This window comes from Camelus bactrianus, chromosome 14, assembly GCF_048773025.1.
Source record: "Camelus bactrianus isolate YW-2024 breed Bactrian camel chromosome 14, ASM4877302v1, whole genome shotgun sequence".
Classification (NCBI taxonomy): domain Eukaryota; kingdom Metazoa; phylum Chordata; class Mammalia; order Artiodactyla; family Camelidae; genus Camelus; species Camelus bactrianus.
The window spans coordinates 26,411,492-26,424,940 of record NC_133552.1 but is presented as its reverse complement, the minus strand read 5'-3'; the positions used below and the strand labels follow the sequence as shown (position 1 = coordinate 26,424,940).

Below are 13,449 nucleotides of genomic sequence, written 5' to 3'. Positions count from 1 at the left end.
GCATACCAGGTCATGGTATATAATTCTTTTTATATATCAATTTTATTGATTTGATGTGCTCAAATTCTCTTGAGGATTCTTTTTTTGTGTGTGTTCATGAGAAATATTGGCCTGTAAATTTCTTTTTGTGGGGGAGGTTTTTAAAGTTTTTTTTTTATATACAAAGAGCTAGCATTGCTTCCACATAAGGTAGATGTCCTCAATGACCCATTCAAGGGCATTCACTTAGCTCAACTTAATGAAGTCAATATCCTTTGGGTACTGATGGAAACACTGGCTGCACATACTGAGGCTGTATTGCCATATCAGACCAAGCAGCTTTGAGCAGGTGCGGCAAGAGCAAGAACCCTGGCTGAATTGTCTCTGATAGCTCCAGTACGGCTATTGGTGACGCATCTTGCTTTCTCAGATGCAACGAGGCAAAAGACTGTAATTTTATTTTCTTGCAATGTTTTTATCTGATTTTTGTATTAAGGTAATGCCAGCCTCATAGAATGAGGTAGGGAATATTTACTCTATTTCTATTTTCTGGATGTGATTGTGGAGATCTGATATTATTTCTTCACTAAATATTTAGTGGAATTAATGAGTGAAACCATCTGGGCTTCATGATTTATGTTTTGGAATATCATTAATTTTTGATCTAATTTCTCTGTTGGATATATGCCTATTTAGGTTATCTAATTTTTTGTGTGTGAGTTTTGGTACTTTGTATCTTTCAAGGAATTGGTCCATTTCAACTTAAGTAATAAAATTTGTGGCCCCCAGATTTGTACATAGTGTTATCTTATCCATTTAAATTGCTTTTTCATTTCTTATATTGATAATTTGTATCTTTGATCTACTTTCTTGGTTAGCATGGCTAATGGTTTATTAATTTCACTGATATTTTCACAAAATTAGGTTTGGTTTTCTTAACTTTATCAGCTGATTTCCTGTTTTCAATTTCATTTATTTTTTTAAACTGTAAAAAGTTTTTAGATTTTATTTTTTCTTCCAGTTTTATTGAGATACAATTGATGTATAGCATTGTATACATTTAAGATGTATACCGAAAGTATTAGACTTCTATATATCATGAAATGATTATCACAATACCATCATGTCATATAGATACAAATTAAAGAACTAGAACTTTTTTAAAAAAAATGGAACTCATAGGATTTATTCTTTTGACAACTTCCATATGTAACATACAGCAGTATTAATTGTATTTATCATGCTGTGCATTATATCCCTAATACCTGTTTATATTATAACTGGAAGTTTGTACTTTTTGACTGCCGTATACAGTTCCTCCTCCCACCCCTCATCACCTCACATAGTCACAAATTTGTTCTCTTTTTCTATGAGTTTGTTTATTTGTTATTGAAGTATAATTGATTTACACCACTTTGCAAGTTCTTGTTACACAACATAGTGACTTGATATTGCTATACATTTCAAAATGAGCACCATGATAAGTCTAGTTAAGACATGTTATGATACAAAGATATTACATATTTATTGACTATATTGCCCACACTGTACATTTCATACACCTTAATTGTTTATTTTGCAACTGGAGTTCTGAACTTCAAAATCTCCTTCACTTGTTTCTTTTTTCCACCTACCCTCCTCCTCTCTGGCAACACTTGTTTTTTCTCTGTATCTACAACTCTGTTTCTGTCTTGTTATATTTGTTCATTTTTTTTTTTAGATTCCACATATAAGTGAACTCATACAAATTTATCTTTCTCTGTCTGACTTATTTCACTTAGCCTAATAGCCTGTAGGTCCATCCATGTTGTCACCAGTGGCAAGACTTCATTCCTTATTATGGATGAGTAATATTCTATCATATATCATATATATGCCACATCTTTTTACTCATTAATTTATTGATGGTCATTTGGGTTGCTTCCACAGCTTCCTGTTCTAAATAATGCTGCAATAAACATAGGGGGTGCATATATCTTTCCTTCTAGGTGTTTTTGTTTTCTTTGGATAAATATCCAGGAGTAGAATTGCTGGATCATATATAGTACATCAATTTCCAAGTTTTTGGGGAATCTTCATACTATTTTCTATAGTGACTGCTCCAATTTACACTCCCACCAACAATACATGAGAGTTCCCTCTTGTCTGCATCTTCAACAACACTTGTTATTTTCGTCTTTTTGGTAATAGCCATTCTGACAGGTGTGAGGTCAATCTTATTGTGGTTTTGATTTGCATTTCCCTAGTGATTGGAGTTGTTGAGCTCTTTTCCATGTGCCTATTGACCTTCTGTATGTCTTCTTTGGAGATACGTTTATTTGGGTCCTCTGCCCATTTTTACCCAGGTTATTTGGGATTTTTTTTGATGTTGAGTTGTATGTGTTCTTTGCATATTTTGGTTTTTAACCCTTTATTAAATATATCCGATGCACATATCTTCTTCTGTTCAATAGGCAGCCTTTTGGTTTTGTTGACAGTTTCCTTGGCTGTGCAAACACTTTTCAGTTTTATGTAGTTCCATTTGCTTATTTTTGCTTTTGTTTCTCTTGCCTAAGGAGATCACAAAAAAAGTCTTGCTAAGACAGATGCCAAAAAGCATACTGCCTATGTTTTCTTCCAGGAGTTTTATGGACTCAGGTATCACATTTATGTCTTTAGTCTATTTTGAATTTACTTTTGTGCATGGTATGAAAGAGTAGTGTCATTTTATTCCTTTGCATGTACTTGCCCAGTTTTCCAAACAATGTTTATTGAAAATGCTGCCTTATCCTTATTGTAAATTTTTGCCTCCTTTGTTGTAGACTGATTGTTCATATAATTGTGGGTTCCTTTCTGGGCTCTCTATTCTGTTCCTTTAATCTATGAGTCTGTTTTTGTGCCAGTACCATACTGTTTTGATGACTATAGGTTTGTAGTATAGTTTGAAAACAGGGAGCATTGTATCCCCAGTTTTGTTCTTCTTTCTCAAGCTATCCAGGGTCATTTGTGTTTCCATACAATTTTTAGAATTATATGTTCTAGTTCTGTGAAGAATGCCATTGGTATTTTGATAGGGATTGAATTGAATCTGTGGATTTCTTTTGGCAGTGTGGTCATTTTATTAGTATTAATTTTCCTAATCCATGAACACAGTATATTTTCCTGTCTGTTTGTGTTATCTTCAATTTCTTTTCATCAATGTCTTATATTTTTCTAAGTACAGAACTTTTACCTACTTAGAGTAATTCCTAGGTATTTTATTCTTTTTGATGTGATTGTAAATGGAATTGTTTTAATTTCTCTTTCTGATAGTTTGTTGTTAGTGTATATAAATGTATATAACCCACAGATTTCTGTGGGTTAATTTTGTATCCTACAGCTTTACTGAATTCATTGTTGAGCTCTAATAGTTTTTTTGTGGTGTCTTGAGGATTTTCTATGTATAGTAACATGTCTTCTGCAAATGGCTACAGTTTTACTTCTTCCTTTCCAATTTGGGTTCCTTTTATTTCTTTTTGCTTTTTCTGATTGCTGTGGCTAGGACTTCCAATATATATTGACTAAAAGTGGTAAGAGTGGGCATATGTGTCTTGTTCCTGACCTTAGAGGAAATACTTTCAACTTTTCACTATTGAGTATGATGTTAGAGGTGGGCTTGCCATATATGGACTTTATTATGTTGCAGTATGGTCCCTCTATAGCCACACTGTTGAGAGTTTTGATCATAAGTGAACGTTGAATTTTGTCAAAAGCATTTTGTCTTCTTTGACTTGTTAATGTGGTGTATCACATTGAATGATTTGTGAATATTCTTGCATCCCTAGAAAAAAGCCCACTGGATTATGGTGTATGATCCTTTAAATGTACTGTTGAATTCAGTTTGCTAATATTTTGTTGAGAACTTTTTCATCTATGTTTATCAGTGATATTGGCTTATTATTTTGTTGTGTGTGTTGGTGATATTTTTGTTTGGTTTTGGTATCAGGGTAATGCTGGCCTCATAGAATGAGTTTGAAAGGATTCATTCCTTTGCAATTGTTTGGAGTAGTTTGAGAAGGATAACGGTTAACTCTTCTCTTAATGTTTATCTGTGAAGCCATCTGGTCCTGACCTTTTTGTTTTTCTCTTGGGAATTTTTTTTTAATTATTATTACTGATTCAATTTCATTACTGGCAGTTGGTTTGTTCATGTTTTCTGTTTTTTCCTGGTTCAGTCTTGGGAGGTTGTACATTTTAGGAATTTGTCCATTTATTTCTAGGTTGTTCAGTTTACTGGTATATAATTTTTCGTAGTAATTTCTTAAGATCCTTTGTATTTCTGTGGTTTTGGTTGTAACTTCTGCTTTTTCATTTTTTATTTTATTGATTTGGGCCCTCTTTTTTTCTTGGTGAGTCTGGCTTAAGGTTTACCAATTTTGTTTATCTTTTCAAAGAACCAAATTTTAGTTTGATCATTTCTATTTGTTTTTTAGTCTCTTCTTTATTTATGCTTTGATTTTTATTATTTTTTTCCTTCTACTAGCTTACGGTCTAGATTGTTCTTCTTTTTCTAATTCCTTTAGGTGCAAGGTATAGATTATTTAAGATTTTTATTGTTTTCTGAGGTAGGCTTGTATAACTACTATAAATTTCCCTCTTAGAACTGCTTTTGCTGCATTCTACAGATTTTCGATCACTGTGTTTTCATTTTCATTTGTCTCTAGGCATTTTTAAATTTCTTCTTTTATTTCTTTATTGATCAGTTGGTTGTTGTATTCTTAATCTCTGTTTGGTTCTCATTTATATTTTCTATGCTTTGTTAAAAACTTCTAACTTCTTACTCTGTTCATTCAATTGTCTCCCCAGTTCTTTGATCACCTTTATGATCATTAACTTGAACTCTTTATCTCATAGATTGACTATCTTCACTTCTCTTTGTTCTTCTTCTGGAGTTTAATCTATTCCTTCCTTTAGAACTTGTTCCTCTGTCACCTTATTTTCCCTAATTTGCTGTTTTTATTAGTATGAATTTGGTAGGTTTTTTACATTTCCTGACCTTGGAGAGATGTTCTTCTTTTTGGAGACACCCTGTCTTGGTAGCACTCTCCCCTGTGGTCACCAGACCTTCATGCTCTAGGGATGCTCCCTATGTGGGCTGTGAGTCCTTCTATTGCAGCAGGCTGACTATTGGGTGTGGTGGTCTGGTAAGTGTGAATGGCTCCCTAGTCAAGTTGGTACCAGGTCTTGCCTTATGCAGAGGCTGCTGGCTGCTGGTGGGCAGAGCTGGGTAATAAGGCTGTTAGCTGAAGGTTCCCCTGTGATTTCCTGTGGGTAATGTTGTCTCACTAGTGGGTGAATCCATGTTCTGGGGCTGGTGGTCATTGGTCTGATAATCCTGGATCTAGTACTGGCTTGCTGATGAGAAGAACTGGTTCCTGACAAGGCCAGCTTGTGGAATTTGGGGTATCCCAAAGCAAGTATTGGTCACCTGGTGAGTAGGGCTAGATCCTTGAGGTAGCTTACTGAGGAATCCAAGGTAGCCCAGAAGTGGTGTCCACCTGCTGGTGAATGAGGCTGAAGCTCAAGGGGTCCTGGGGCTGGAGTTTTCTCTCTGGCGGATGAGCCTGATCCCAGGGTTTCTGGCATTGGGCCCTGGGGGATCCCAGGGCTAGTGCCAGTGCACTGGGGTCCTGGTTTCCCTGGTGGACGGGGACAGGTCCTGGGTGGAGGTGGGTGCAAGTTGTCTGAAAACAGCAGGCCTGCTGGTGGCTGGGGCTGTGTCTTTGTCTAGGTTGTTGCCTGGCCTGAGGCATCCCAGTACTAGTCTCGACAGGCTGGTGAATGGGGTTGTGTCCTGGCACCAATACACTAGAAGGAGGATTTCAAAATGATGATTGCCAGCACCGTTCCTTGTGGTGGAACAAGTTCCCCAAAATGGCTGCTGCCTGCCTCTGAACCTCCAGGGTGATCTTCAGTTGCCTCCTGCCTCTCTGGGAGGCTCTCCAAGGTAAATGAGTGTGTCTGACCCAGGCTCCTTTCAAATCACTTCTTCTACATTGATCCCAGAGCATGTAAAATTTTTTTATGTGCCTTTTAGGAGTGAAAGGCACACTGGCTCCCCCCAGATTTATCCCTGCTGGCCTTCAAAGTCAGGTTTTCTGATGGCTTATCTGACCAGTGCAGGACCCCTGGGCTGGGGAACCCAGTGTGGTGCTCAGAGCCCTCACTCCTTGGGGAGAACCTGTGCAGGTGTAATTATTTTCCCCTTTATAGGTTGCTCTCTCAGTGGTGGGGTCTTGAGTAAACTACATCTCTGCCCTCCTACCCATCTCGTTGTGGTTCCTTCTCTGTATCTTTAGTTGTAGAAGATCTTTTCTGCTAGTTCTCTGGTTTTTCTCATCAATAGTTGCTCTGTAAATAGTTGTAATTTTGGTGTGCCTGTGAGAGGAGGTGAGCTCAGGGTCTTCCTGCTCCTCCATCTTGGCCACTCCCCTCTCAACTTTATTGATTTTTGCTCTAATTTTCATTATTTCTTTTCCTCTGCATGATTTAGGCTAAAACTGGTGAAATCATTTATTTTTTTAAACTACTCTTGGGTCTTGGCTCTGTGACTTGCATGAGGGTTTCTGCAGTGGCATACCTCCGTTCAGCCTCTCCCACCCCCCACCCTCGGCCCCTGATCCTTCCCCTGGCTGCAGCCTTTTAATATTTTCCTTGTTGACTATTTTTTCTCCCTACTTTACTAAGATTAGAAAGTTGAAGGGGCATGGAATGGGGAGGATTTCCTTTCCCAGCAGGGATAAAGCTTTAGAATTATGCTCTGACAAAGTTCTTTCCTCTGGAGAGTAGGCTTTTTTTTTTTTTTTTTTAATAGAGAAAGCTTCGGAAATGGTCTACAACATTACTCTTCCTCTCCCTCCTTCCAGAGCCTTGAGGCATTTTGAGAATTTGGTGGAGCTCCTGGAGGATGTTTCCATGAAAGTGAGGATGCCCTCCTTTGACTGTGCCACCAGGAGTTTCTCATTCTCACTCTAGTCCACACCCAACCTCCATCAATTCGTTAACAATTAGCCTTGAAGAGTTTCTACCATTTTATGGCTAGATTGGCTTCTGTTCCAGATATATAGCTCTTGGTCGATGGTATCTTTATGATTTTGCTTGTCTTTCCAGATTTCAGGGTGGCAGCTTGTCCAACAATCTCAGTTCTCTTATTAGTTAAAGAGCAATAATTGATTTTCAGTTTGTCCAGATTTTCTTGTTGTAAGAACAGGAGTTAAAACTTCCCATTTCTTTATGTCTTGGAGCTAAAACCAATCCATCCACCGTATTTACCTTTAAATGTATCCATATTTAATATTAAATCTATTCTTTTGGAAAGATGTTTACTGCCAGGAAGAAAATGACTGTCTTGGATAACTGGTTTCCTACTGTTTGAGAACTTAGCCTGTTGCATAACCTAGAGTTTCAGACGTCCAGGGTGTTCTTTGTCCTTGCTAACTGCCCTATCTATCACTCTTCATTTTTATTAATAGAAACCATATTCTTAGCTTCCTAGTTCATAAATACAGTGATCAAGTAACACAGATCTCCAGTTCACCTTCTTTCTTAATGGAATCATGAAAACCTATCAATTTTCCCAAGTTGATCACTTCATTGGATTCTGCATTTTTTAAAAATCCCAGGATATTTAAATATCTTCATGAGCAGGTCTAAAGATCTTAACTTGCCAGGATATGTTAATATGTTCTCGCTTTATGCTAAAAACCTTTGACCTTGGTTGAATTCTGTATTCACAGAATTTCAAATGTTTATAGATTTTGAAAAGACCTCTAACCAGATCTAGAGGTTTTTTGTTTGTTGTTGTTGTCTTTTTTACCTTAAATTCAAAGTTTTTGAGTTTATCAAAAGAAAATTCAATCCTTTCATCTTATGAAGAAATAATGTTATTCCTGTTTCCATATGTAAAATGGATACTTTTAGAAATTAAGTAATATCTTTTTCAAAGGTACAAATTTAGTAAGAGGTTGGGTGAGCAATAGCCAGAAATACTCATAACACAAGAAACAGTATACTGTGTATTATGGACTATTTCAAAATAACATCCTTTTGGGGTTGTAGGGAGAGAGAGATCCATCACATCTTACTGAGGGGGATCTGGAAAGCATGAAAATAGCCCTCCTAAAAAGATATAGACAAGATTTTATATCTTTATGAATAATAAACTTTATCTCTGAAAGGTATGGCAATGTAGGTCCGGTTATGTGTTTAAATGCTTATGAAATTTTAACTCAGTAATGTTTCATTAGTAAATGTTTTCTAATAAGAGTTCATATTTGATCTTTCCATGTGTGAAACAGTTTTATCTAATGGTTAGGAAGGTAAGAGGAGAATTTAAAAAAAAGTCAGCTCCTTATGCTTACCTAAAAAGTATAGTATGTACTAGTTATGAATACACTTAGCACCCAGATCTTGGTTTCCAAATACCATTCCTTACTCAGAAGAACCAGGGCTCATTGGAGAAATGATTTACTCTTAGTCTGCAGCAGGGAAAGTACATGATAAGCCTTATTGTATCACAAAGTGAGAAAGTACTAACACACAATTTATGGGGACTTGTCCCAAGGATACAGGAGTTGGTCTGAAGAAAGTCTCCCTGGTTAAATTTCAGACACAGCTACAACCATAATGAAATTTGACAGGCACCACATTAATATTACCAATGATGGGACAAACTGATATTATGTGCTTCCTAATATCATTCACCAGGAAGGGCACAGAATCACCATTGTCATATTCTGACCCAAGTTTTTTAAAGCAAAAATAATCATGAGGCAATCCCAAACAGAACCACATTATAGGGCATTATACAAGTCAACTCTCCTGGATTCTTTAAAGTCGATGATGTAAATGTCAAAAAAGAAAAAGAAGTGTCACTTTCTTTGATTAAAGGAGAATAAAGAGGCATGATTTTTGACTGGGTCATGTCATAAATATATTTGGTGGGGTAATTGGGGACATTTATGATGCTGGGACTCAGTATAATAATAGTGCTATGCAAAATGTGGTCCTTAAGGCAATGCCAATCAGTGTATATTTATTGTTTCACAAGGAGATTAGCACAAAAATTCAGAGTAAGCTGTTTGAAATTTCTATAGCAATTTGACACTGTTGTGCTATACAGGTGCTTGCTCATTTTTTAGTAATTCATTTTATTTTATTTTATTCAACTATTGTTTCTCAATAGATTGGAAATAAAGAATACTAATCTTTTTCCATAATAACTTGAGAAACACTGTATCAGTTAATGTTGTATCAATGGTTCATTTCTTGATATTGTGGCTATGTAGGAGAATGTTTTTGCTTCTTGTTTCTTAGAAGAGATAAGCTGGAGTATTTAGGATTTAGAGATGAATATCATGGTATGAGCAGTTTACTTCAAGGGGTGCAGCAAAAAGCAACAAAAATGTGTATGTGTGTGTGAGAGAAGGTGTGTGTGCATGTTTGTGTGTGTGTTTAGACATAGAACACTTCTGGCAAAATGTTAACAATTGGTAAGTTTAGGTAAAGGGAATATGGTATTCATTGTTATTTTTATGTAAGCTTGATATTTTTCAAAATAAAAAGGTAAGGGTAAAAACAGTCTTGAGACAAAGAAATCTTTGTACCCAAAAACCTTTGGATTTTTATACCCCTCCAAATATATCCCTCTTTAAATAATCTCTCTTTGTTAGCTTATAAATTCATTGTCTTATTTCAGAGTTGTGGATTTTAAAATAAATAATAAGCTTAATAACTTCAATGTTGTATAAATTATTACAACATAAGGCGTATTAGACAGGTAATCTCAGAAATGTATTCGAGAACTAGAAGAATAAATATAAACTATGATCTAGATATAATGCTCTTAGGATAAATAGTAATTGAAACAACTCCAAAGTTGTTTCTACAGCTGCTTTGCTTCTGTTATAAGTTTCTGTTGAATCCAGAATTATTTTATTTCATTGTAATCATTTTTTAAAGTTAGAGTCCTCCCCATTAAACTTTGTATAGATTTTATATTATAATTTGTTTCATAGCTGGTTTCTCCCAAACTTCCTCTAAGGTAAATTAGAATTTATTTTTTACTGACAAGGGAAAGAGAAGTTGAGTGACTTGACCTATATCATGCTGAGGACTAATTATACAGGCAGAATTTAAAGGTATGGACTTTGCAACATTAGCCAACAAAACCACAGCAATACTGAGAACTATCACACTTCAAAATCAAACTGAATTTTCTGAAGCAAAATATTGGTAATACTCCTGGTTTTATTTTCTGTTCTGACTTTGATCATTTAAAAACTCAAATTCAGATACAAATTTATTTCTTATTTAGGACATCCTACTCTGTGCCATGCCCAGTGGGTACCCAGTTGCATAAGACAAGGACCTTACTCCCCAGATGATCATGGTATGTCAGGTGGGACAGGTTTATGAAGAAGTGCAATAACGTGTTATGCGCTGTGAGAGACGTTTGAATGTGATGCAAAGTGGGGTGGTCAAATTTCCGGGAGGAAGGAGAATTAGACACCTCCAACTTTTAACAGTCACATTCATTGAGATGATTTTTGAGAGTTATTAGTGGTTGTTGAAGAAACATAAATACTTTACTCAGTGACTATAATGATGCTCCATTGATTTGTTTGACTCAGCTTTCTCATACTATAATTTTGGCAGCACACACAAAGGGATGAAAAGCCTAAAACAACATTAAAGAAAACAGCCATAATTAACAGTCCTATCACAGCTAGAGTATGATGGGATCCTCACTTTCATAAAAGTTCTTTGCACTGTCTCTTTCCAGCAAGCGTTGCTTCCTGAAGACAGTTTCCTTCTCTGATTGTGCTGCCTTCTTTCTCTCCTGGTCCGTTCAGCCTGTATTGATTCTTGGTGCCAGGTTGGTATTTCTCTGGTATTCTCACTTCTTATTCACAATGAATAAATCCACACATCGCATGCCCATCTAAGAAATCTCTTTCTAGTTTATGTCATATTAATGTATTTTGGGTTCTCTTCAAGAAATCAAATATGCAAAACCTAATCTTACCACACAAAAAAGATACATATCTATTCTATTCACATTTCTTTTGATAAGAGTTTCTGGCACAGATTCTGACACATAGTGGGCTTTCAAAAGTGCTTCCTGAATAAATAAGGGTGTCTCTTTGTAGGTGTGGCTGTCATTTGAGTATAAATGAAAAATTATGTCAGTAAGAAAGCTTATTGCTATTTGAAAATCAAAACAGTTTGCAGGAATTAATTTCAAAATAGTATTTTCCAGAGTTATAATTTAACTGTTATTTTTCTACTTCGTGCATTTAAAAATAATTGCAAATGTTAATGTTTATTGAAGATTAATTAACACAATTGTTTTTATGAAGATCACTTATGATTTTTTCCTGTTCTCTCTTTTCATTCTTTTAGTCCTCTACTTTTTTCTTTTGTGGGACACATTCTCTAACACACTGTATTGTTTAGCTGTCTATTGCTGCATTTATTCAAACATGTTTGGGGATAATAAGGGGTAAGGGCAATAGTACAGAAATCTTAAAAAAAATACACTTTCAGAAGTTGAAATCTTTTGTATATGGCTCTGTTTTAATTTTTATTTATTTTTTCACAATTTTGCTTTTGATGTCATAAATAAAACGTGTGTCAATATTTTCAGTGCTTTTTGGGTGACTGAAAAAATTTATTACAGAAGGTGGTGGTGGGAAGAGTTTGAAGGAACATTAACTGTCAGAACATGGATGATTATACTCAGAGATCTGCTAAAATTTGTGGAGAGAGAATAGTTAACCAACTACCTACAAACATGCGAAATTTTGTCTGCTAATTTTTTTTAATATTATAATTATTTTTTTGTTGCTGTTCAATAGTGGTTGATTGCATCTATATTTTCCTTAAGAATCACTTCTTGGAAACAGCTGCTCATCCTGATAGCAGGTTATGTCAAAATGCTTGCTGACTTAAAAGGTCTTGCAATGCACTTTATTATCTACCTAATGAGAAGTGACATATTACTACTGAGAAATAGGGCACCGCATCAGAACAGCTTCTGGATTTGTGCTTGGATAGATTTGCTGAACTAATGCAGCCTCACTGTGACCCAGGACTATATAGTGTTTTCTTGAATATAGCACTGCCATTTAACTTTAGGTATATTTTATGCTCGGAAGTCATAAATTTTAACACAGTCATGAAAATAAGTTTATTAAGGGAATTAAAATATAGTAACAGGGATAATTCATCATCATTCAAGAAGATTTTTTTATTGATATTTTTAAATGTAGGTCTTTGTGGCAGTCTGGTTGTAACTGTGGGATAAATGTAGAGTTGGTGAGAGCCGTGAGCTCCCCATGTATCTCCCAGGTATTGGAGCTAGGTGTTCTCGTGACAGCTATAAGTTTTATGGTGGGGGGAGGTGTGTGATTTGTTCTCAGTGGTTCAGGCTTTCAACAAGGCTATAGGCACTAAACAAACCACAGCTAGCCTGGTCTCTCAGGTTAACTAAATGATTTCCCAGAGGGTTGGTGCAGTTGGACTAAATTCTTTCTGAAAGCAAGTTTCTTTAACATGGTTAAGTAATGTTAATAAAATGATTCAAAAAGCCAACCTCTCTTAGTGGGAGCTAGAGGAAGTCCAAAATAAAATGCAAGAAAAACCCTCCTACACAGTCACTATTCACTTTCACTAAGGGTTTTTGGATGGTTCTAGATTTAATGTGTTGGAACTGCCAAAATGTGTACAGCAGCCAAGAGATCCTGCTAGAGAAAAGATGAAAAGTTGATATCATTTTTCTTGATGTTTCAAAAAGAGTAAGAGATTTTTTTTTTTTTTTGAGAGACTTGTAGATGGAGCAGTGCTTTTCCCTTAAATATGTTACATACGCAGAAAGAACCATATTCCTAGGTGTGCTTGTAATCTTGGCCTTTAAAATGAAGTTGAGAGGAAAAAATGTTTTTAAGTAAGGAATTTTTTGGCTAATTGAACTTTGATATTAAGTGATCTGTTTCGATTTTGCTGGTGTCAATGAATAACTTGCATGAAACCCTGTACTTACTGACTGTGATCTCACATGTTGCCCGAAAGAGTAAAATGTTTCATCTTTTCCAAAAGAACAGTAAGGTAGATTAGGGGCTAGGCAATTGATTTGTGATAGTATAAAATCTATTCAATTCATTTCAGATGCAGAGGAAGGAAACACAAGGTCCACTGAGCCACCTGCAATAGGTAGTCCTTTGTTTAATCATCATTAAAGAATAATGGAAATACAATGATACTAAACTTTATGTTTTATGAGAGCTTCGCAGAATTAGTCACACATAGTTACTCACCTACCTTGTAAGGTGAAGGAGACTGCACTTTGGCCCTGAGCAGAAAGTCATATTAAGCATATACCCGCACAGCCACGACTCTGAGTCAAGGGAGAGGAAATCCTGAGTACTCTTACTACACATTCTGCAAGTTTTT

The 13,449-nt window shown here is 35.8% G+C and overlaps 1 pseudogene; it reads right to left on the bottom strand.

The window, feature by feature from the left end:
• Positions 1-225: 225 nt before the first annotated feature.
• On the bottom strand, positions 226-746 carry LOC123613765 (small ribosomal subunit protein uS14-like; annotated as a pseudogene).
• Between the last annotated feature and the right edge of the window lie 12,703 nt (positions 747-13,449).